The 24,873-nt window shown below is 35.3% G+C and overlaps 1 protein-coding gene across 7 annotated transcripts in view; it reads right to left on the bottom strand.

Annotated features, from left to right (window-relative positions):
- Positions 1–24,873, bottom strand: part of ZFHX4 (zinc finger homeobox 4) — a 187,218-nt gene that overhangs the window by 134,827 nt on the left and 27,518 nt on the right. The window lies entirely within an intron of this gene.

Genomic DNA, 24,873 nt, shown 5'->3' with positions numbered 1-24,873 from the left:
AAAACAGAAAAACAAAAAAACGATGGGCGAAACTGATAGTTTATTTTCAGAGAGCAAAATGGACTGGTCCTCTATCTTTTCATGCTTTTCCTAGCATTGTTTCACTTTCATTTTAATTTAAAGCTTTGTACAATCCCATCCCCCAAACCCCCACTCCTGAACAATCATTGGAAATCCAGATTCCTTTCTGCAATTAAAAAACAAAAGAAAATTGTATTAGATTATTGCATGAGCTAGACACAGAGAGGGATATATGATTCCAGGCCTCTCCACAGGCTGGATGAGTCTCTGTCTAAATAGTCTCTGCTCTGAGTGGATATTTAACTCTCATCTGCAGTGGGAACTAAAATGTGCTTCTTTAGAAAAGCAGCTTGCATGCCAGGGTCCACTCAGTGTAATGGTGTCTGCTTTGAAGATTATTTTAATCTCCCCCCACCCTTATTCTGAAAGGAAAGACTGAAAAAAGTGACAGCTCCATTATTAGAAATGCAGCTTCAGAAACAAACTAATGGAGAATCCTTCGAAGGTATGCTATTGAGGGAAAACCAGTTTTTAAAAGCCCTTGCCCATTTTTGCAATTGTATTTTATGATAGGAAGTCATGCTTTCAAAACATTGTTTTCCATGTTTGCCTTTTATTTTGCATTTGGATCAATGGAAATCAACTAAGGCATTTTCTCTGTGCTTTATTTTCTTAGTTTTACCCTACAGTTATGGCCAAGTTAGAGGCCAACTGTAGCCACTGCTTTTGAAGAACTCCAAGGGAATGTTTAATTTTAAGTGAAAATTACTTTCTTTAAATAAAATATATATGATAATAATGTAGCTGTTATTAATTTTTAGCTACATTTTAAATTTATAGAATACTGAGAATATTAATAATTTAACAACTATACTCCTTTAACATATATATACACTTAGATATCCCATAAAACAGACTGCCCTTCTAAAAAGTCAAGCAATTTTGAAAAATAGTTACTTTTACCTGAATATGCCTTTATTAACCTGCTAATACTAATGACATACGTAATTATACACTGATAAAGAAATTCAACTCATGATAAAATATTCCTTTATGAAAAATATTGCATCTGAGAATTTATTAGAAATTACCATATATTTTACTCCTTACAAAAATGTGATCATGGTCAGGTGTGGTGGCTCATGTCTGTAATCCCAGCACTTTGAGAGGCTGAGACAGGCAGATCACTTGAGGTCAGGAGTTCAAGACCAGCCTGGCCAACATGGTGAAATCCTGTCTCTACTAAAAATACAAACATTAGCGGAGTGTGGAGGCACACACCTGTAGTCCCAGTTACTCGGGAGGCTGACGCAGGAGAATAGCTTGAACCCAGGAGGTTCAGCTTGGGTGATAGAGTGAGCTTCTGTCTCAAAAATAATAATAATAAGTGTGGCACCAACAACTGTCACATAAAGTAAAAATTAATTATCATATCGCATTATCAAGATGCTAGCTAAAATTAATAAGTCCAGTGTGGTCAGCATTCATTCCTTTGATTCCAAAATATATATTGACACTAATTTTGTTATATATTGATAGAATATTCTTCTACTTTACTGATACTGAAAGTGTGAAACAATGGACTTATTTACTTTCAAAACTTGAGATTCTTTTATTTATATTTGTAATAAAATTTTTGCTCATATTCACAGACTGAGGAGGAAAGAAGTGGAGCAGCTCTTTTATTCACTCAAGCCCATATACTCACTGGCCATGTACTGCTAATAGCTGCATCGCATCACAGTCTCCCATTGCTAAGAAGATAAATGCCTTCAATTATACTGACTCTCAACTATAACCTGAAGAGGAAACAACCAATTCTTTCTTGACTCAGACAATGGGCTTCTCTCCCTTCTCCCCATCTCCAAACTTGACATCCACCTATCCAAATCCTGCTAGGATTGAGCCGAACACTTCCTGTTTTTCCCTACTAACTGTACTCTCTTTTAGCTGTAAAAGGGCTTACCACTTTGTAACTCTTTGTGATCACTCTCTAGATAGTTGGTTTTGCATATACAGGGTCTGAGAATCTTATGAAAGGTATGGACACACTCTTCAGAGAGAAAAATGTGTGCTTTTGTATATACTCAGGACAGTCTCCTTCCACACCTTTCTGGATGTCTTCCATGTGCATGGGCCCCAGATAGGTAGCGTCAGCCTTTGGAGAAGTTTATCAGTAAAGAATGATTATTAGAGCACAGCCTCCAGGAGAGAAGCCAGGGTTCATATCCCAGCTCCTCAAATGTCTGTATGACCCTGGGAAAGACACCTGACCTTGCTATGCTCTATTTCCTAATCTGTTCAACTGCATGTACTTCAGTGGGCTGTTGTGAGGATCAAATGAGACAATGGACATAAAACATTCCTCGCTACATAGAACTTAGCTATGATGTAGTGATACAAAACGTAGGAGCTTTATAGATGTTGTATTAGTTCTTTGTGTGTATCCCTTAACCATCCCCAAGTCAAGGACCAGGTGCTAATTAAGTTTGCATACCCCAGGGCACCTTTAAAATAGTTTTATTTATTTATTTATTTATTTATTTTTTCAGATGGAGTCTCGCTCTGTCACCCAGGCTGGAGTGCAATGGTGCAATCTCGACTCACTGCAGCCTCTGCCTCCCGGATTCAATCGATTCTCATGCCTCAGCCTCCCGAGTATCTGGGACTACAAGCACCCACCACCATGCCCGGCTAATTTATGTATTTTTAGTAGAGATGGGGTTTCACCATTTTGGCCAGGCTGGTCTTGAACTCCTGACCTCAAGTGATCCATCTGCCTCGGCTTCCCAAAGTGCTAGGATTACAGGCATGAGCCACTGTGCTCGGCCTAAAAATAGTTTTAAAAGTATACTGTTGAAGAAAAACTCTTAATAAAGACATGAATTTTTGTAACAGCATATGATATGAACACAGTTTGCAGAATGAATTCATTTTCTTTAGAGTTTAAAACTCTTCAGTCATTATCTCTTTGTTCATGTGGTCACAAAGCATTCTATCGGCCACAACTAAACCAGTTCCTTCTTTTTAAAAATAATACAGATGGACCTCTTTGGGGGATGGTTTTAATATTGCCTGTCCGCCAGGAAGGAGACTCCTCAAGGTCTCCTTCGTCCTTATGATTCAAGATGAATTATTTTTTTCTAGAATCTTCTAATTCAATTATTCCAGAAGTAAATTACTTTATATTAACAAATAGAAACACAAACAAACAAACACCAAGTTCTCCTTCGTTGCTTTGAAAATTTTTTTCTCCCAGTTACACAGAAGGATCTCTAGTTCTTTCTGATACACAGTACAAAGATTCACATGGCCTAGCTTCACGTCCCTTTATTATTTCATAGACTTCAGTAAATTCTGCTCCTATTCTTCTCCTTTTGAGATTTATTAATACCAGCTTTTAGTCATCTGTAAACCCATACAGGCTGGCTGCAAGCATTCCTGTTACCCTGGTCTGGAGCTTTTCAATCTGTTATATGTCTTTTGGGGTGAAAGGTTCACATCTATAATATTTCTGTTTTGTTGATGCTGATGCAATAGAATTTTATAACATATAACAAAGAGCTAGAATCTGAGCACCAGCATATGTAAAATTATGTTAAGAGAAAAGGGCAAATCCCAGGACCACTGTAAGAGGCTGAGTCTAAGAGGCCCCATTCTCGAGCCATCTATCCCATGGGAGTACTTTTCCAATTAATTGGAATAATATGTCACTTAAATTGAACAACAGAAATCATCTTTGCTCTCTAAAACCATGAAAATTAGATATTTTGTACAAAAAGTAAGTAAAAAGGAGGCTTGTTAATTAACAATTTAGCAGAATCATTTCAAGTCACAACTCCTCACTTCATAAGCTTCTCTTCATTCCTAACCAAATAAAAACAAAATATTATTCGAGCAGGACCATTGTTTCAGCCTTAATCCCATCAATTTACTCCAGATTTATTTAAGTTCTTACAAACAACTAACCTTCAAAGCAGAAGGCACACACCATATTTCTCCTCTTGTCAACTTGATGCTGGCTATCATTACAATCGTAGTAGATCTATAGGGTGGGGAATATGGAAATGAACAGAAACTGCTTCCAAAAATTCTGCATTATCTTTTTATGATTGTATGTGTCCTACTAAACGATTTTTAGTTAAACAAATTTTTGCTCAATCAAACCCTTTAAGAACCACTAACGAGCAATTTCAGAAAGAAAGTTGATGTACCAATGCTTTAGCATTAAATTATCTTTGACCTTGAAATATTACCATAGGCAATGAGGTCGTATTCATCATCATGAGATTATTTGGAGGTCAAGTCTCTCAAATAAAACTTACATTTTCCTAAAACCTATGAAAATGGTGGGAAATCTTCTGATCATCAGAACCAAAATCACTTATTTCAATAATTAATAGAACTAGTTGTGAATATGAATATTTAAAGAGTCAACACAAAGAAACCTTGATAATTCAGGGTAATCACTTCCATAAAGATTGGGGGGGTGCTCTCCCAGACTGTGTTAGTTGTCACTGATAACCTATTTCAAACCTGTGACTTTGCAAGGACCTCATTTTTATGGCCTAATAGTGTCAGGCACAGATTTCAATGTTTAAATTATTAAAAACCATGATAAAGGCCGGTTCTTCCACTTGCATTGAAAGGGTGTACGCTCTTCCTTTCATCTCTTGATTAACATGGGGCTGACTTTCCAATTTGTGGATTAACTATACCTTTTACTAGTTCTTTTTCAGTCACTGATTTCCTGCCTCTTGGCCATTTCTTAGCTCATTTTCATATCCCCCAGAGGGGAAAGAGAGAAAATTAAACTCAAACCTATGGAAGTTGCTCTAATGAAAGGAAAAGGAAGATATTGGAAACCAGTGGCTAAAATGAGGTTTGGGGATTTTCGTACTTGCCTTGGTTCCAGTTAACCTAGAATATCGAGGGCCTACTTTATATGAAGTCATTTATCCTCCACCTCCACAACATGATTTAACCGTGACCAGGATGGGAAAGCTATTACACAAGCCAGAACTTTCATGAAGTTTCTTAAACAAAATTATATTAAGAAGATACTATAATTCTTGAGACAGATATATATTTAAGATACAAAATTTCACAAAAACAACTTGGACCACACATCTTTCTGACTCCAAAATTATTTTTATGTATTGGCCAAAAAAATAAAAATAAAGTATAATGGCTCAGAATGTAATAGGTTTCTGCTTATTTGTTGCTTTTACTGATAGAATATTCCAGCTCCAGTCCCCCAAAGGGTTAATGCTGCTGAGTGAGATGAAATTCATGAGCATAATCCTAAACGAGTGAGGTGAAGTTCTATCAGGTCTATTTCAGCTATCAGGGATTACCGCTAGCTGTCTAATCCTGCTGAGCCTCAGGGAGGAACGTTCTATTGTATTTGAAATCCTGGCCAGGAAAGAACAGAAGGTTAAATGGGTGCCTTGCTCTGTAATCAAATATCACAGGCACTACTTATCTATTCAATGAACAACTGACATAGAAAATCAATTAGGAACCAAATAGCTTCTTAGGAATTTCTACCCAGAAAGAGGCAAGATTTTTTAAAAAATGAATTTATTTGATATGTTTTATGGTAGAATACTACAAATTGTGAAGTTCCAAAAGTTGTTTTAGCTGGTTTCTGAAATATGTATTCCTGCAGGCTCTAGAGTTTCTGTGCTATTTGCTTGCAAAACTGGAAGGATTTTAGGAATAATGATACCACACTCCAGGACAGTGACTGAGTCACTTACCTAAGGAAAGTAGTAGCCATGCAAAATCAATCCACATGAAATACTGTTAAATCTGGATAAAAGTTCTTAGCAATAATGCAAATCTATATTATTATGTTTTTGTTGAGATGACAAATAATTTACCTCTTCTTAAATGCATTCCTTTGACAGTACATCATCTTCTGTGAAAATATTATGAGCGTTGAAAACGATGGAAGAAAAAAAAAAAAAAGGTGGCTGCAGCCCTAAGAGCTCTTTGTTTCCAGCAGAAAGAGGCTCCTTTTGGTGGCCTGAAGGTTAACACCCTTGTCTCACTACCCTCATCCCCTACCTGTCACTCTGAGTAGATGTCACAGTTGATGCATGCAGACGAACAGCCTGACCTGGCCAGTCAGCTTGACCTTGGATAGACCTAAGATCAAATATGGTTATTAATATTGGGGACAGTCAAAATGTAATCTTCCAGACACTGGAGAAGTGAGCTAGAAATTATGCAGTAGGCACTCCCTGTCAATCAGAAGCATCATGACGCTAAGCATTAAAATGTTCATCTGGACCTGAGCAGGAATTAAGATAAATTTCTTTTTTTCTGTTCTGTGAATGCTGTTGAGCGAAATTTGCTCAGGGCCTTTATATGCCCAACTTATCTGTCCTTACACTTTCAATTATTTTTGGACTCTCTGCTTTATGAGAGTTTTTATAAGGTAATCTATTTGCAGGCTAAAGCAGATATAATTGGAAAAATATTGCCCTTTCATAGTCAAGGAAGATATTTTACAAATGGGATGAAATACTTTTAATACTCTCATTGTAGTTCAATGTGCATATAATTTTAACCATGGGTTCTCATTCTCTATAATTGTTATTCCTTATAAGTTTCTCTCAGAATATATCCATAATATGAGTTAAAAAAGGGAAATATAAAAAGTCATTTAAATGCCCAGGCAAATACAAAATGTGTAACAGTAATAAATGCATTACTATCTCAAACCACTACTAAAATGAAAACAGATATTTAATCTAATATTCCTTCCATAATTTATAATTTCATTTCCACATTCTCAAGTTATGGGCCTCTTGATAAAATGGTCATATGTCCATTATGATTTGGACAAAATCTCTGACAAAAGAATATCAATATTTCCAATAAAAAATGTAGTTTTAAAATCATCAACTTTTTTTTTTATTATTATTATTATTATACTTTAGGTTTTATGGTACATATGCGCAATGTGCAGGTAAGTTACATATGTATACATGTGCCATGCTAGATAAAAAAAAAAAAAAATAGAATTACCATAGAAAAAAGAAAAAAAAAAATCATCAACTTTTTATTTAAGGACAGATCCAAAACAACACAAATAAAGAAAACAAACTTATTCAGTTCCTGGGAAGAACTTGCAGTCTGCATTACAAATGTCCATTTTAACAAAGCAGTAAAATCATCTTCTTTGAAAAAAAGATAAGCTCTTTTGATTTTTGTTGTCTGTAAATTTCCAAAAAAACCGTCTTTAAAAATGTATCAGGACTAATGTATCTTAATGAGATATTTTTGCATAATGAACTATTCATTTGAGCTCTTTGTGAAGGTACACTCAAAGGCATCACACCACTGTCCCGAAGACTTTGCAGGGTATGTAGCATTATGTTACAACAAACTGCCCCACTCCTTCAGCCTCCTGGTATTTCATGTCAGTTGCTTCCTCAAGCAACACAAATCTGTTAATGCTTAAATTTGTGACACTGCTAACTGGTATTAACAGATTACGACTACGAAATGTCCTTGCAATTGTACTGGCACAGGAAGATGATATATTTGTCATAGCAGTGCAAAATGTTTTAGGTCACACAAACATATAATATTGTACTATGTGTTTTACTTAAACAAAACCTCTAAAGGTTTATAGTACACTGATGTTTGCACATTGATCATTACCCTAAAATAACAAGGCAGGGCAAGAACCTTATGCCCTTCACTGATCTATATGTATCAAGTGGTAACGATCAATAAGCGATCAAACCTACCAAATTATTAGCAAAGTCTGGAAATAATTGGTTTGATTTTTTTAAACCGAATCACTCAGCTGTTTCATTAATCTAACTTCTTCCCTCTGTGGGGAGGGGTCTTGATTCGTTTATGTCTCTTGTGAAACATACGCGGTATTGCCAATGGAACTCAGATACAGTTTGGCACAAGCATTTTATATTAGATTCATATTTTAAAACGTAGCTCTTGTGGCCAGTACAGAACCGCTAGACTATTTCAAGTTGATCTGCAGAAGTGGTAGTTCTTTATGAAATACACAAAGATTCAGTTTTGAACTTATAAGTAGTTAAATATGATAACTTTTCCAGAGTAAAGTATTATGACAATGTACATTGTGTTGATCATGAGATTGTGTACCATATTTATTTGCTTGTTTTTAGCACTGATTGTCAAGGTAGCTGCCAATGCATCTGTATTCAATATTGTATTTGGGAGAAAAGTATGGGTTATAATTAAAGAAAATTGTCAAATTATAGAACATACAATACAGAGTTCCCTTTCATACACAGGATGAAGAGCTATACATACATATATACACTCATCAATATCTACACATACACACACCCCCATATACCTGTACACACACATTTATATCCAAATCTACACAGACAGAGAGAAAATATATGCTGCTATGAAGTGAAACTCCCAAAACAAACCTCAGAATCTGCCTTCCTAGAATAGCAAGGAAATGAAAAACTGAAGAATCATTACTGTGAGTTACAAATGAGCATGTAACCCAGTGGGCCTGTGGAAGTTGGCTCTCCTGAGACCTATAAGATTCCTGTTCAGAAAATAGACTATATATCTGCTGCCTGGGGATATCTTCATGTACAAAGGAAGTGGATTTCTGCAACCATGATGAGGAAAAGCATGATTCCAAAAATTTACCAAAAAGATATTCTTACAAAATTTGATCCAGAAGCTTTGAGTATTTTAAACCAACTTCTGGACTCAGAATATGATTTCTTGGCCCAACAGTTCACTAAAGTGCCAGACCTTCGACAAAAGAATGGCTCTTCTGTACAGAAAGGGTTTCTTTGAAAAGGCTTGCCATTTTTCCTACTGCAATGAGATTTTTGCAAATCAAAACATGTCAGACTCTTGTCCTAAGAGGCAAAACAATGTGAAAGATAGGGTAATACCATCAATGACTTACTTGGAAAGAGTATGCAGCATTGGCAGACCCTAGAAAAATCCTAGCCTGTCATAGGAGAAGTTTCACAGAGAAGAGCAGGAGACACAGTTTCTCCCTTCTGAAGATGAGAGGAACAGATGCTAATGGAGCTAAGATTAGCATAATCATCATATTCACCATCTTCTCTTGGAGCCTTAAGATCTACAAGCAACTTTCAAAGTTTTCTAGTCCAGTGGTCCCCCAATTTGACTGATTATCACTATCATGACCTTCGAATCAGGATGTTTTAAAACTTACAACAGGTTCATCTCCTTCAACTTTCGCTATTATATTCATTTCAGATTTGTCAACTGGATATACAGCCATTTCTAGAATGCCTTTTCATATAATCCTTTCATGACTCCAAAAAGTTTGAAAAGGTCTTTCTTTCTGATAAAAATCTCAGTGGTAAATGTTTTCTGGGGTTTTTGTTTTGTTTTGTTTTCTATACCTGATAGCCAATATCAAGTACAGTCCATTCATTTCAGCCCTGGCTACCTTTCTAACTGCTTCAATGCATGGTCCCATTCAAACTGGTACCTTTCCCCAAGATTAGAGGAAGAGTTCCATGTATACAAATCTGAAGGTGATGACACAAATGTTCCACATCAAAAGTACTAATTATATTACCTATTTACAATAAGTAATCATTTCCTTGTTTAATAGGTGAGTATATGTTTAATGCTTTACTGTCTCCTCCACTAAACCACAAACTCCCCCAGAGCAAAGCCTATGTCTATCCTGCTTGACACCATATCCTTATTTCCTAGCATAGAGTCTGGGAGAGAGGGCTCTCAATGAATGAATACATGAAATGAGTAATCAAATAAGTAAAAAAAAAAAAGCAAGGGTACTAAGAGTTATTTTTCCCTACATAATTTTTACTCTGCTTCCTGTTTATAAGAAAAACAAATAAACATATATTCATGGATTAAGCAAAACAATGGGAAACGAGCAACCTGACATATATAATTAAATCAGTAATTTAAGATGAGATATGTATTAAAGCTCAGCATAATTTCAGCTCTTAGAACCGCAGAAGTGATTAAGTTTGGACTAGATCTCAAAGAGCATTAAATGAATGCTAATCTTCTAATTCTAATGGTAACTCAGAGCCCATTTTATAGATGAAAAAATTGTTGTATCATCTCAAAGGCAAAAGGAAAGTAATGCCAGATACAGAAACTTTACACACTCATTTTTCAGCTGTGAGCATCACTTACTACTGCTCATTTGCAAATTTACACTTGGCTGACTTGAAAACTGGTATTTAAAAGTGTAATACACTGTTCCTTTTCTGTGGGAAAACTTCTAAGAAAGAATGTATATTGAAGTTAAAGCATAAAAGAATACACAAATAGTTATTTTCTATGAGCTATATTCACCGCTTTTCAAGTTGATGAGTATGGCTACATTCCTCTTCAAAGTAAATTTCAATTGAAGGCCAAGTGGGGAGATAAAGTTAAGAATGGCTTTTCAGGAATGACAAGTCCTAGATATAATAGTGTAACCAAGTACACTTACAGAAATTTAAAAATAAAGTGCCTTACCAATAATAAAAAAGCAGAAGTTATCTCCAAGTACAAAATGCAATGCCAGTAGAGTGGATGTACTGACAAGACATGAGTAATATTTTCCACACATAAGGAAAGCTTTCATCTCAGAATCCTTTTATTTTCAAAGCTATTTTTGTATCTCAATTAAGATCTACAGAACTCAGTGGAGTGTTTTTTTTCTCCATTTACTAATATATTAACTAAGGTACAGAAATTCTTGCAAAAAAAAAACACATAAAAAGTGAGAAAGTCAGTTGGACACCTTAAAATAGAAAATGCCTAACCTTGTTTTAAACTTTTCTTGAGTTACAGAGAGATATAGGCAGGTATTTGTGCATATTTTTCACTCTCTTCTCTTTCTCTGAGACATTCCCCTATACCCTCCCACCATGTTCCATCCTCAGTATATTAATAATGGGAGGATATCAAAAATTGATACCCACCTCATTAAAGCTTATTAAGCTCATCAAGTGTTCATAGACATAAATACTGAAGTAGGCAGTCAATCTTTCAGTTTTACTGTGTTACAGACTCAAGAAAGCTGATGCAGAGAATCTTTTAGCATGTGATATGGTATAGGAGCTTATCATGTTTTCTTGCATAATTTCCCCTTAACTCATTTTAACAGTAAAATATAAGGAAAATATTACACAATGATAATGTTCTGACAGTAGGAACATTGGTAGCCCTTGACTGATCTCATCATACCCATGTCAATCAGCCACATGAAGATCTCCAGAAATTGAAAACTTCAAGAAATATTAGTAACTGTTTGAAACAAATAGGATTAGGCCTGAAATAGCAATAGATAAAATAGTAAGACTTTTTACATCAATTATTACATCAGATATGAGAAAGAGGCATATTCATACTTTTATACTCATAAAAAGAAAAAAATCCTGTCAGTTAGCGAGAAAAGTACCAAGAAATATTTTGGTTCATCCATATACTTACTATTATGAAAACATAAAAATCATACATAGTCACAAACATCACATAGGTAGAGAGGTGATGGCAAAAGAGAGAGAAGATTCCAATTATACTGTTACTGTACATTATTTTTCAACAATGCGACAACATCTTTACTGGTATGGAAACACAGAGACACTCTTCATCAAAGTTCTACGAAGCAGAAATCTAATTTTTCCCCAAATACCACAAGAAATCTAAATATTAATTATCTAAATGATACAAACGACTAAACACTACAAAAATGCATTATATAAAGCACTAAAAATGTCTTTACAAACTTCTGGAATTCAGGAAAGCTGTGAACAGGGACAACTTACAAGAAAAAATAAAGCACAGAGAAAAAGTATAAGGTATTTGCTTCTTAAAACTGGTGAGCTTCTTGAGAACAGGAAGAAGCTCTCCAGTTTTTCCCTTTGTGTCTGCGTCATTTGCCTTGGGGCCCAGAACAGGGCATTTTTAATCAATTAGGATAAATAAGCCTCTCTGTATTACTAGAACATCAAATAACATATACTTAAGTAGATTTAAGCTGTCATAAATGTACCAATTTTTTCATTCCTACAAATATGGCAAATTCAGTTTGTAGATGTTTTTCAAAGAACATAGTATGAACCAAATAAATGACTCACATTCAGACTTTATAAAGAACTAAAGCCTACATACTGGAATGAGTGATTTTTCTAATTTGCCAGCCCTCACTTCTCCTCCTTCAAAAGACTCTAAATCTTTACCTTTCTCATCATTCATTTTTTTCTTCCTGCCTCAGGGGATACGTGTCCTCCTCAAAGACCAACTATTACAGTTGTACCTGTATTCCCATCCCCTTCTGCCACAAACAGGGCCTTCCCTTCCAGGTATCCCCTCTTGAGGCAGCATCTTCACTGTAATAGTGTCCTATTTAACATGGGTGCTGGAACCAGACAATCTGAGTTCAAGTCCTGACTCAGTTATCACTGTTACTACTAGCTATGTGACCTTATATAAATTAAGATTTCATTGCCTTAGTTTCCTCATCTTCAGAATGGGTATAATAATAGTAGCTAATCTAATAGAATTGCTGTGAGAATTAAATAAGTGTATATATTTAAAGAACTTAGGATATTATCATGACACCAAATAAGTGCTCAATATATGCTACTATCGATTTTCTTAACTGAGCTAGTCAGCCAGAGAAGAACAGAAGATGGATAAGAAACATTGAGAGAATGATAAAAATGTGAAGTATTCTTTAAAGGACAGGGGAGAAGGAAAAACCAGGCAAAAATTAAGAACACACGGCAGTAATGTGAATCCAGTTAATAATATTGACTGTCAATCCAGCTGTTTCACTGCTAGGTATATACCCCAAGAGAAAAGAAAGCATATATCCATACAAAACCTTGTATACAAATATTCATAAGATCATTTTCCATAATGGACAACAAGTGGAAGTGACCCAAATGTCCAACAATTAATGGGGTATAAATAAAATGTACTATACCTACGCAATGAAAATTTGGTAATGGAAAGGAATGAACTGCTGATACATGCTACTGCACAGATGAACCTTAAAAACATTATGCTAAGTGAAAGAAGCTAGTCACAAAGGACCCCATATACTATGATTCCATCTATATGAAATGTCCAGAACAGGCAAATCTATAGAGACAGAAAGCAATTAGTGATTGCCTAGGGCCGGAGAAGGGAGGATTGGGGATAAGGGTGGGAAGCTAAAACGGTACAGGATTTGTTCTTGGGATGATGAAAATATTCTAAAATCAATTGTGGTGATGGATGCATAATTCTGTAGAAATTATAAAAATCATTGAATTGTATCCTTTAAATGGATTAGTTGAATGGCATATGAATTATATCTCAATAGAGTTGTTGCAAATAAAAAAATGAAGTGGAGGCAAAGCAGAAGACAATGGTCTCAAGATTCACTGCACTGTCAACACGGTAGATTTTGTAGCATATCACGTTAGTCCTTTCCCTTTCTAATGCAGAACTGCTTTCTTAAAACTTTCAGTCACATTTTCCTATAGAACTGCATACTTCAGTATTGGGATTGCCGTCTTATTTCATCATTTTCCCACTATGGACATCTGACAGTCGGTCAGTTTAAGAAGACACTTGTTTGGGTTACCTAATACTCTGAATTTCAAGGATGTCTCTAAGTCTAAGAATCTTGTGGTATCTATTATGTCTTTAAGACCAAATAAAAGTGCAGAGTGTTAATTAGGTAGACATTAATTTCAGAAGCACTTTACTTTTAAAATATTTTTAAAAAATACTTAGTGCTAAAGCCTTTGCAAAAGCATATCTACTCCAAGGTTGGGAGCAGGACTTGCCTTTCGTAGGAAAAAAAAAAAAAAAAGGGCTTACTGTCCTCCCACAATTAGCAAGGCCATTTGCTTTTTGGAGAAACTATCACTTTTAGAAAATCATATCCTGTTCTCTGATCCTTTGATTAGTCATGTGTACATACAGAACTGATTTCAGTGCTTCTTGACGAGTCTTGCACAACACCATCAAAGGTTTATTATCTCTAGGAACTGAGAACACTTAACATTGTACAGGAAGAGACTTCTGTCATCTACTTTAAAACAAAATACAGGACATTAATGATTAACCCATAATCTTCATCAATTTTAATACATTTTTATATATTCTCTTCTCATTCTTCTCTCTCTCTCCCTCTCACACACACACACACACACACACACACACACACACACACACACGCAATTCATCCCAAGGAAGTTTGGACAAAAAAAATATAATAGGTCTCCTTGGATATATGTGGAAAATACCACTGAGGTACTGGCATTTGGCCTTTTTTATCACCTAACACAGGAGATCTGAATAGATCCATGTTCTACATTCATTGAAAGAATTAAATTGTTCACTTTTTGGAAAAGCGTGTGTGTGTGTGTGTAATCAATTTCAATGTACTTTCTTCTTTATCAATGATTTGCCAACAAATTATCAAGCTGCTGTAATTAAGGGGGTAGTCATAATTCAGTGACCTGGTACATGGAACAGCAACTTACAACTAAATATTATACCAGACATTTAAAACATACATCTAAGGAAATGTGGAAAAAAACTGAGCAATAGGATAATCAGGAAGAGATTTTCTCATTTTGTGACTTAAAGAGAGTAGCTCTACCTTCATGTTAAGAATTGATACTCTATAAATTAAACAGCTCTTCAAAAATCTCATTTTAGTTTTTCTAATATTTACAGAATTAAGAGAGCCAAGACTACTTTTCTCTGAAAAAAGTTATTTGTAAATTCCCCTTGCACCTATTTTTAAGGAATTCAGTTATGAAACTGGGGAGTATCTTCTCAGGAAATACTCATCATGGAAAAATTTGGTACTTCTATTCCATCCAAATGTGTGGGTTTTTTAAACTACCTAATTTTCTAATAAAAATAATAAACCAAAAAATAATAAACCAGAAATTGCCTTTAAACATATTTCTTCTCAAAAGATATCACAGAGTTTCTGTTTAAAGAATAGTGATATTTGGCTTCACATAGTAAACAAGAGAAAATTTTCTCCCTTTATCATGTGATGTAAATTCGTTAAATAAAATAAATTCTAAAAGGCAAATTCTGGTTTTATATAATTCCGATTTTAGCATGTCAATCTTTTTCAAAAAAACACTATTTGGTTTAAAAGTTGGGAATTATTTTCCTCCTTCTCCATCACTGATACTGCCTACGCTGTTACTCAGTAGTAAGTGCTGAATATATGTGGAGTTGAAAGGAGATGTCTTGTAAATTGACTCTCTTTCAGAGGTGTCGGCAATTAGACTTGCTACCTGATTTCTCACAATTGAACAATGAATAATGTTAGACCCTAACGATATATGCTAGTGTTATTTTCAGGCCTGCCAAATGAATAGTTAGAAATATTTTAAGTCTATAAAAAATACTGCACATTACAGTTATCAAAATATCCTTACAGGCTGGATGCAGTGGCTCATGCCTGTAATCCCAGCACTGTGGGAGGCTGAGGGGGGTGGATCACTTGAGCCCAGGAGTTCGAGACCTGCCTGGGCAACATGGCGAAACCTCGTTTCTCAAAAAAATACAAAAATTAGCCAAGGGTGGTGGCACCTGACTGTGATCTTAGCTACTTGGGAGTCTGAGGTAGGGGAATCGCCTGAGCCCAGGAGGTCAAGGCTGCAGTGAGCAGTGATCACGCTACTGAACTCTAGCCTGGGCGACAGAGCAAGACCCTATCTCAAAAAAAGAAAAAGAAAGAATAAAAATCTTTACATGCTTTACACACACCAACCATAGTTCTTGGGAGTTTCCATGCTGTTAACAATTCTGTTATGCCAAGCTACGACTATTCTTACTTTCCAGTAAATGAACATTTCCTTAATAGATGTGGTCAACTGCAGCAATGTCAGTGACTGACAATTTTCTGCAGGATCAGGTAGCCAGATTCAGGGAGGCAAGATTTCTCCAAACATCTCTAAGTCCAGTTAATATAAGTAGTTCTATCAAGACTTTGGGCTTTACATTGAAATCATTAGCAGAATTTTGAGGAGGAGAGAGGAAAGGAGTGTATTATCAACATATGATGGAGAGAAAATCCCTCAAGTCTTGTAACTAAAATGGATCAAAGTAAGACGTAAATGATAAAATTAAGATAATAATAATAATAATTCAAAACAGATGATTTTTTTAAAATCCTAAGAAGTAGCAAGTGAATACAACTTCCTCCAGTAGCAGTAAGGAGAAGGAGAAAGAGACTCAGGTTCTAGGCAGTGAGCAGATTGTGCTTTAGTTGTTCTTGTGTAGGAAGTTAAATGCTTAGGGAGGCACATTCCCTCTTTCAGGTCAGCAGGGTACCATTTAGTACATTACTGCTGAGGTACCCTGGTGACCTGAATGAATTAATGCAGCTTCCAAAGGTGCTTAACTTGCAAGCACTGAGAGCTCAGGCACTAGAAGTGATAAATATTCTATTAGTCCTTTCTATTTAATATACCAAATACCCAAACATGCCAGTAAAAGGAAGACTTTTAAAAATCTCTGTCATCCCAGGACATACAGCAGCTAACAATTTTAACAACAGTTTCTCCTTCCTGTTCATAGGTGACCCAGTGAGTTTAAGTTCATCATCTCAGTAGACTGCATTCATGTGCACAAACCTACCAGCCAGCTCTTACTACATCTGCAATACCTTTAAGAAAATCTGCTTGCTTGAAGAAGTGAAAGTGGGCTACTTTCCCATAACCTGCTCTTCCTATCCTCAAATATAGAAGTTTTCTTAATTAAAAAACCTTATTAATGTGGGCTAGGGGCATGAGCTGAAAAGAGGCCGAGGTTAGAATTCCAGCCCAGCCTCTTACTATCTATAAGGACTCAAGCAAGGTGTTTTTCTCTGAATCTGTTTCTGCATATGTCAGAATATAATATTAGCATATAGCTGTTAGGAAAAGTATGTGAAGTAATGTACACAAAGAATTTAACTTACATGATTATTGTAAGTATGTTCTCTCCAAAAAGTAATGCCATTGTAAAAGGCAATAAATAAGTCAATTATCAATACGGTTTCACTGTTGACAGATTATCTGGCATCAGGAGGGGTTTTTTTTGTAAAATTCTTCTGAATATCCCATAAATTATATATAGATAGTAAATTGCCAACTCTATTGATAAATGAGGCCTTCTTGCAAAAGGACATGTAATCATAGACTACAAATCATTATTTTAAAGCTTTAAAAGCTTTCCTCCCAAACTGGAGTTAACTGTTACAGCTGGATTTATCAATAGATCATTTCTTCCCACATTCAGCCCTGTATTCCAATAATTTTATCAGCAGATATCGAGGAACAAATAGCTCTTCAATCATAACCTTTCTCTGCAGTGCTCGTTAAAAATTGCTTGATGGACAAATATATTCCTAACACTAACCCCTTAAACAACAGAAGAGAGAAATGTATATCTTATGCTAGTATTTACAATGAAATAAAGTCTGTAGGAAATTCTAAATCAAAAGAATATGATCTCCATACACTTTTATATTTCTGTATGCACATTTAATTTGTGTAAGTTCAAGATTACAAAATTTCCTTAAAGATAAGGAAAATAAAATGTTAATAAAATGGTGTAAAACCAAGTGAAATAAAATGTGGTCACAGCAACTGTTTTTATCTGTGATAATAACACTGTAACTGGTCATTACAATAATGTATCTTTAAGCAGTACTCTCATTGACCTTGTTGTAAATTGAATTTACAGAGGTTTCCCAAGAGTTATACTACATTTTTATCCTGGTTATTTAAAGGGGTGGATGGTAGCTGTAATTAAACACATTTTGCTTTTGTTTTTTTTGTTTGTTTGTTTGTTTTTGTTTTTTTTTTTGTTTTTTTTGAGACAGAGTCTCGTTCTGTTGCCCAGGCTGGAGTGCAGTGACATGATCTCGGCACACTGCAACCTCCACCTCCTGGGTTCAAGCAATTCTCCTGCCTCAGCCTCCCGAGTAACTGGGACTACAGGTGCTCACCACCATGGCTGGCTAACTTTTGTGTTTTTAGTAGAGTCAGGGTTTCACCATGCTGGCCAGGCTAGTCTCGGACTCCTGACCTCATGATCCACCCGCCTTGGCCTTTCAAAGTGCTGGGATCACAGGCGTGAGCCACCATGCCTGGCCTGCATTCTTTATTATGTGGTTTTCTTCTTCATATTCTAGGAGATGCATTAGTAGCAACATCCTCATGTTTGAAAACTACATATAAGTCCTAACTAGTAGAAAAGCTCTATCTTGCCCTCAAGTTCCCACCATAATCCTTATCTAAAACTGATCAATAAAGTCTTGCTATGCAATAGGGCAATAAAAGTAAGCGAAGACACAGAAATGACATTATACTACATCTACTGATGACTTAAAAGACCACACACATGCAGCCCTTAGACTAAACATTGCTGAAAAAATGCATGGAAACTCTTGATGACTACGTCTATAGATTTAACTCTGAATAACTTTAATGTCCCTGACATCTAAGCACCAAATGTAACCCATAATATTGGTGAGCAGAATGAGTTAGGAAGTATCACCTTGGAAAACTCTTTGTCTCTGAGCAGCACTTAGAAAGACGGCTTATATTCCATCACATCAATGGGACACAGCCACCGTACCAGACACTTCAAAACCTTTCACATAGTAAGTGTTCAATAAGTGCTTCTATATTTACCAGAAGTAAAAATTGAGATACCGTCTGTGTATTCTGCTAACAGAATGGTGGCCTTTGTGACTGTTATACTAATCGCCATCCTCTTGAGTTATAGAATCTGTGAAGGTGTTTCCTCATGGTTATTGGTGGCTGTGCCTCCATGCCTGTCCTTCACCTTTCAAACAAATCAAATCCTCCCATACACTCTCCTGGAACAGGCTGATAATTTGGGAGGCAGGCAGAAAGCACCTTTTAAGGCTTGAATTTCCAGCAACATTTCCAGCAAAGCTCAGGAAGGCCAGATGTTCTGGAAGCAGAACCACGGTCATTATACACACGCCAGCTCCTCCTCACTCCACCCAGGGCCAAGACCCTTTCAGCAGTGTGAGGCCTGGTTAACATATGACTTTGACTGCATTATGGCATGGCGTCCCAGCACCCACTTGAACATTTCAGCAATTTTAAACAAGCTCCAATGACGGGGACTATTACATTTAAGCCACAGAAACACACAGGGAGAGCACATTAATTATGAGAGAACACCTTTGTCTGCATTACCTAAATGACCTCAGGGTGGGTGACAAATGAGCAATTTAGCTCTTTTGATTAAATCATACCTGCACTTCACATGAAATAGAATGAACACAAGTTACACAAAAAATGTAATGTAAATCATAAAGTAGGAGTTGACATGAATGGGGGTGCCAAATTGTTGACTCTGTTTCTGAGGTGTGGTGTGTTGTGGTGGTGGTGGTGGTGGTGGTGGTGGTGGCAGTGTGTATGTGTGTGTTCAGGAGTAAATGAAGAAAGCTCTTAAGGAGGGGCACTGCCCTACCTAACCCCAATCCCTGACATAATCACTCCACTCCACACAAACATTAGAAATTCCTCCAGATCAGGCAGTTCCTTTTTAAAAAATGCATGCTGAAGAAGACTTCTAAGTCAATTAGACCTTTGGTGGCACGACTCTGCTTTTATAAAAAGGCTTCATTCCCCTTAATTAAAAGAACGCTAGTTTTCTGTGGGGAATTAAATAGGTAATCTTGCAACATGAGATATTTCCATGAAGAGAAAACCTAGGTGGGGTAAAATAGTAAGGATTTCAGGAAAACAGAGAAGAGCATAAGAGTGTATTCCTGATGTTTAGGCAGACAGTGGCATTGGTTAAGAAAAGACATACAGAAAATAGAGTAGGCGGGTTCTAATGACACACTTTGCTTTCTTTAAATTTTGTCTGGGTTTGATAACAATCTCACACAATAAAAATCATTTTATCTATCCTGACATGGATGTAGTAAGTTGCTAATTCCTGGTCTTAGTCAATCTTCCTAGGGATTGATATCTATCTATCTGTCTATCATCTCATCTGTCTATCTATCTATCTATCTATCTATCTATCTATCTATCTATCTTTCTATCTATCTCTCTGTCCTTCGATTGACAGATTTTTGGTCACTTTTCTTTTCTGGTATGGTACAAAGAGGGTTCTCAGCTCACAATGTAATGTATTACTTGACATGTGAATGCAGTGAGAAAGTCCATATTTGTGCTGAAGTAGCCATGTTATAACACATAGCAGTGCTTCAGCAAAAGTCAAGCTTAAAAACAGAAGTAGACGTAGTTGATAGGGCTGGCCAATTGCATTTGTTCTGAAAACACCAGGGATTTACTAGTTGCTATTAGCAAACCAACTCCTCTTTATTTAATCCATGTATTTTTTAGTTATAAGTATTATGCAAGTATGTACTATTCTACTAGAGAAACTGTTTTTTTCAATCTCTGCCCTGTCTATTTATATAAGAATACAATAGAATAATTTGAACTGTGATTAGTTTTTTTAAAACAAATCCTGCAACTGGAATTAAATTTCACACTGCATTTCAACCTTGAAATGAACATAAATCTGAAACTAATACAAAAGTGCAAAGATTTCCATATTCAGGTTAATGTTTAGTAACAGAAAAGAATAACTTTTGTTTATCTCCGAAAACAGCTTTCTTCATCTAAACAAATGACTAGAATAAGATTAAGAAAAACTTGTTTTGGTTTCTTAGAAACACACACATATTCCAATTTTTTTTCACACAATGACTTTTATGTAAATGCGTACCACACACCTCCTGACCTCCTTTACCAACACACCGGGACAACGACAGTTCAATGATTGAAATGGTACATATCTCGTATATTTCATTTTAAATTGCAAAGTTGGACTCAGGCTTATTGAAATGAAAATGTGACTGTTTGTTAATTCCAAACTGATCGGGTTATTGTTTCCTACCAAGAAAAAAAAAGGCACAAAAAGGTAGATGAACCTAATTATTCCATTTTTTAAATTTCCTTTACACATACTGTTCCCAATATGCCTCCTTGCATTCTCCTCTGTGGGCCTCCCCAACACCTTAATTTTAGTTCTTAACCAGGATTCTTTAATCCGTAACATGGATAATGAGAAAAACCCAAAAAATGCTCCATGGGGGAATGTTACACTAAAAGTTACCTAGGACTAAATCCCAAGTGTGTTCCTTTGCTCACCATGGAGACAGGCAATTTGTTCACTGCTTTCAGTCAATTTGAAATCCAAATATGAAAAAGGCATTATGGAATTCAGACAGGCTACTCTGCTTCACTACTAGCAGATGCAGGAAGGAAAAAAAGAGGTAGTATAATTAAGGCTTTGACTTTGAACAAGCAAAGCTGTGAACACCTCACTTATAATACATATAATATTAAAAGAGCAGCCGAAGTACAGATGCAGCAAGAGTATTTCTATGTCCTGCACCGAATGGTGGTTAGACCAATCAGCTGGCCAGAAAAGTCTTGGCCATACTGAGCCAAGAACAAACTAAACTGTAAATCTGAAATATTGCCAGTTTCATTTGTTCTTCCTCAATTTGAACGTGCAGTGCTCTGTGGTTTTCATTATATCTTTTTACTAGACTCTTTAGAAAAAGTTGGAGATCATTTAAGGGGTAGACAAAATTACACTGCATTTTTGAAAAATAAAGGCTGGAAGTAAAGGAGTTTCCTTAATTTGTTCCTTAGTTGGTTCGTTAATCCATCACTCATTCCACAAATATTTATTGAGAACTAATTATTTTATCAATTGACTAAAATTTATAAAGAATAGAAACACATGAAATTAGAAGAATATAATTAAATCTAATAAATGGGTTAGCTGAAAAACTGCTGTTTTATACACACACACACACACACACACACATTCACTTTGCAAGATTGATTGTAGCTAGCTATATATTTTGCATTTATTAATCTCACTTTGAATACATATTCAAACATTAAAAGTAAAGATTATGGGCAATCTTCAGTTTCATTTTATTGTCTTATTTTCCTAGAGCAATTTTGTTTCATCAATCAAGTTTCTGGAGGAAAAGTCCAAATTCAACAGTGCTTAGCACTTCAGAGAATCTCACTTGAAGAAATGGGTAAGATTTTCTTAACGGTAACAAAACTGCTTTTAAAAAAAATTCTAAGGAAAATAATGCTGCCAAAAATGAATATAGCTTTGTTTGTTTTTGCAGTCATCATCAGCAATAGGCATAAAGGTATTCTTTTTTTTGAGTCCATACGGAAAGATCATCAACACATTCTGCCTCTGGGTTCTTTGCCAAAATACCATAACCCACAAGCCTTCTACCTTAAACATAAAAGGAAAGGTGTTGTTCTGGTCAAATAAAGAAATATTTTTTACTAGCATACATCTAATGTTAAAGCTGCCTAAATCCTGCCAAATACATTAAAAACAACATCTGTAAAACAGATTTTCATTACACTGATCAGTTTCAAGTCAAGCAGCTAGGCAGATGATGCTTTTAAGCTAACCTTAACCTTTAACTTTTAGCCTCCTTAACCTAGAATAAGGACACACTTTTAGGTAATGCTGCTTCAGTTTGACAATGCAAGAGGTAAAGTGGCCTAGCCTATTCAAATTGAAATGACACATCACCACATCTAGTGTTATGAATCAATATGTTGTCAATAACAAGACAAGCTGTTTTCTCGCAGCTCTGTATTCGTCTTATAACTACTTGTCACTTCCCCTTAATGTTTAAATAATTCATGATGCAAAATGATGTAAATTAAACTCCTAATGAAAATGAATTTTATAGAGGAGATTACTGTCTAGCCATTAACTCTGAAACTATTATAAGTCTAATTTTAATATTTTAGCCATCATTTTTTTCTAGGCTCAGGCCAATTTGTTAGATTCTCATTTAAAAGCAATTAATGTTACTTATGAACCACTTTTATTTTGCCAACACAAGCCAACCAAGCTTGCTAATATCCTCATTACTGCACTTGAAAATCCTCTATGATTCACAGTTTCTGAAATCAGTTTAGAAGTGGAATCCTCAACACAATGCTACTTGGAATATTTTTTCCAGTTACTACTAGAAATAGTGAATGCTTCTTAAAAGAAAATGCAAAAGGATAAAGTTCAATTGTCTAATACCAAGTCTCAATAGCTCAAATATTTATCTCTTCAATCTTCTGTTAATTCAAGATAAGTTTGTTCAAAGTTTATTTGCTGACCATATTTAAACATCGTACTGAACAAGGATACTTAGGTATGTTAGAGATAAACAACCAAAGAAGGGTAAACTTTTATATGATTTATAACATTTTTAAGGAGAGAGTACACCTTTCAGTTGTGGGATCTCAAGCTCTCTCTGCTTTCAGGCCTTCTTTATAATCATGCTTTTGTCTTAATTGGTTGCTATAAATTCAAAGACAACATCCAACTCTCCATTTGATGAGTTTGGTAAATGCATACACTTGTGTAACCCCAATTCCTATTGTAATATAGAACATGACCATTACCTTAGAAAACTCTTTTATGACAGTCTTTTCCCAATAAACTTACTCCTCAACACCCAAAAAAAAAAAAAAAAAAAAAAAGAAAAGAAACTTCAAGAGTAACTGTGGCACCAAGCAAATTGCCCTGAAGAGAATGAGGTGGTCAATTCCTGCTTATGGAATGAATGGATAAACTTACACACACACACACACACACACACAGGCACACATACATTTAAATAATCATCAAGCAGTTAGATTAAATGTTTTCTGAAAAAATAAGCAATAACACCCTATCTTCCTTTAGGTTCCCACAAAAGATTAAAAAATAGAAAATTTATACATTTATATCTCCCATTCATAACATGTTAATTTAAAGTGTTAGAGGAGCTGCATGAATATAAACACAGTTCATGAATATTCTATATAGCTCCCAGGGTCTAAATCTATTATTTATACAAATTTAATGTTTTTTTTTCTCTCCTAGGTATTTTAAAAGTTTTAATAAGTCAGGTATCAACAGAAAAAAGTAGACACTTGAACAGTTGTCAACTGTTGCTGCAAAACCTATGAATTATAATACAATTAATCCTTTATATTATACTTTCAATACTGTCAACTTAGAAGCTTTCCATCTCACATTAGGGCCTGCACTCCCTTCAAACTCTGTAACGTAACCCAAATCTAATGCTTTCATTATTGATCCACAGAGTGCCAATATCACAGGAACAGTGTTACAAATTCTCACACTGAGTCGTTAGGATTTTATGCACAGTACATTTATCTAGAATTTGAACTTCAAGAAACAACCCAAACACATAGTATTAGACAAATCCAAATAAATAATTCCTTCACCTAATCTAAATAGCCTCAACCTTCTCTTTTCATGTGTGGTTATAATTTTAAATAGTGTTAGAAAAATCATAGGTTTGATAATCACTGGTTAACTCCTGATAGTATAGTTAACACTGATTTCTAGTATAAATCAATAGACAACACTTGCAAAATGGATTTTGTAATCATATTTAGAGCTTGTTACAATGACTAATGGTTTGCAATATTTTCTGAATTTTAATATCCTCTAGACAAAAAGAAGTTTTTAATAAGTTACCAAGTTATTCATCACAGTAATGAATTTGTTATATTCGTACATGAACCAAGACAATCAAGACAATCCTGTGAACAAACTGCAGAAAATAAATTAATCAGTAATTAGGGTTTAGAAAAAGTCAAGACAAGTTCTGTAATAAATGGTGTTCATCACTTGCACGTATTCAGTACCTCTGCATAGTTTTCCAAGTAAAGACAAAAGCATATTTGCCATTGTATAAAGCATTGTATAAATAAGCATATTTATCTATACCAC

Source organism: Pongo pygmaeus, chromosome 7 (genome assembly GCF_028885625.2).
Source record: "Pongo pygmaeus isolate AG05252 chromosome 7, NHGRI_mPonPyg2-v2.0_pri, whole genome shotgun sequence".
NCBI classification, from domain to species: Eukaryota; Metazoa; Chordata; class Mammalia; order Primates; family Hominidae; genus Pongo; species Pongo pygmaeus.
The sequence above is the reverse complement of the archived record's forward strand: the minus strand, read 5'-3'. Positions and strand labels throughout refer to the sequence as shown.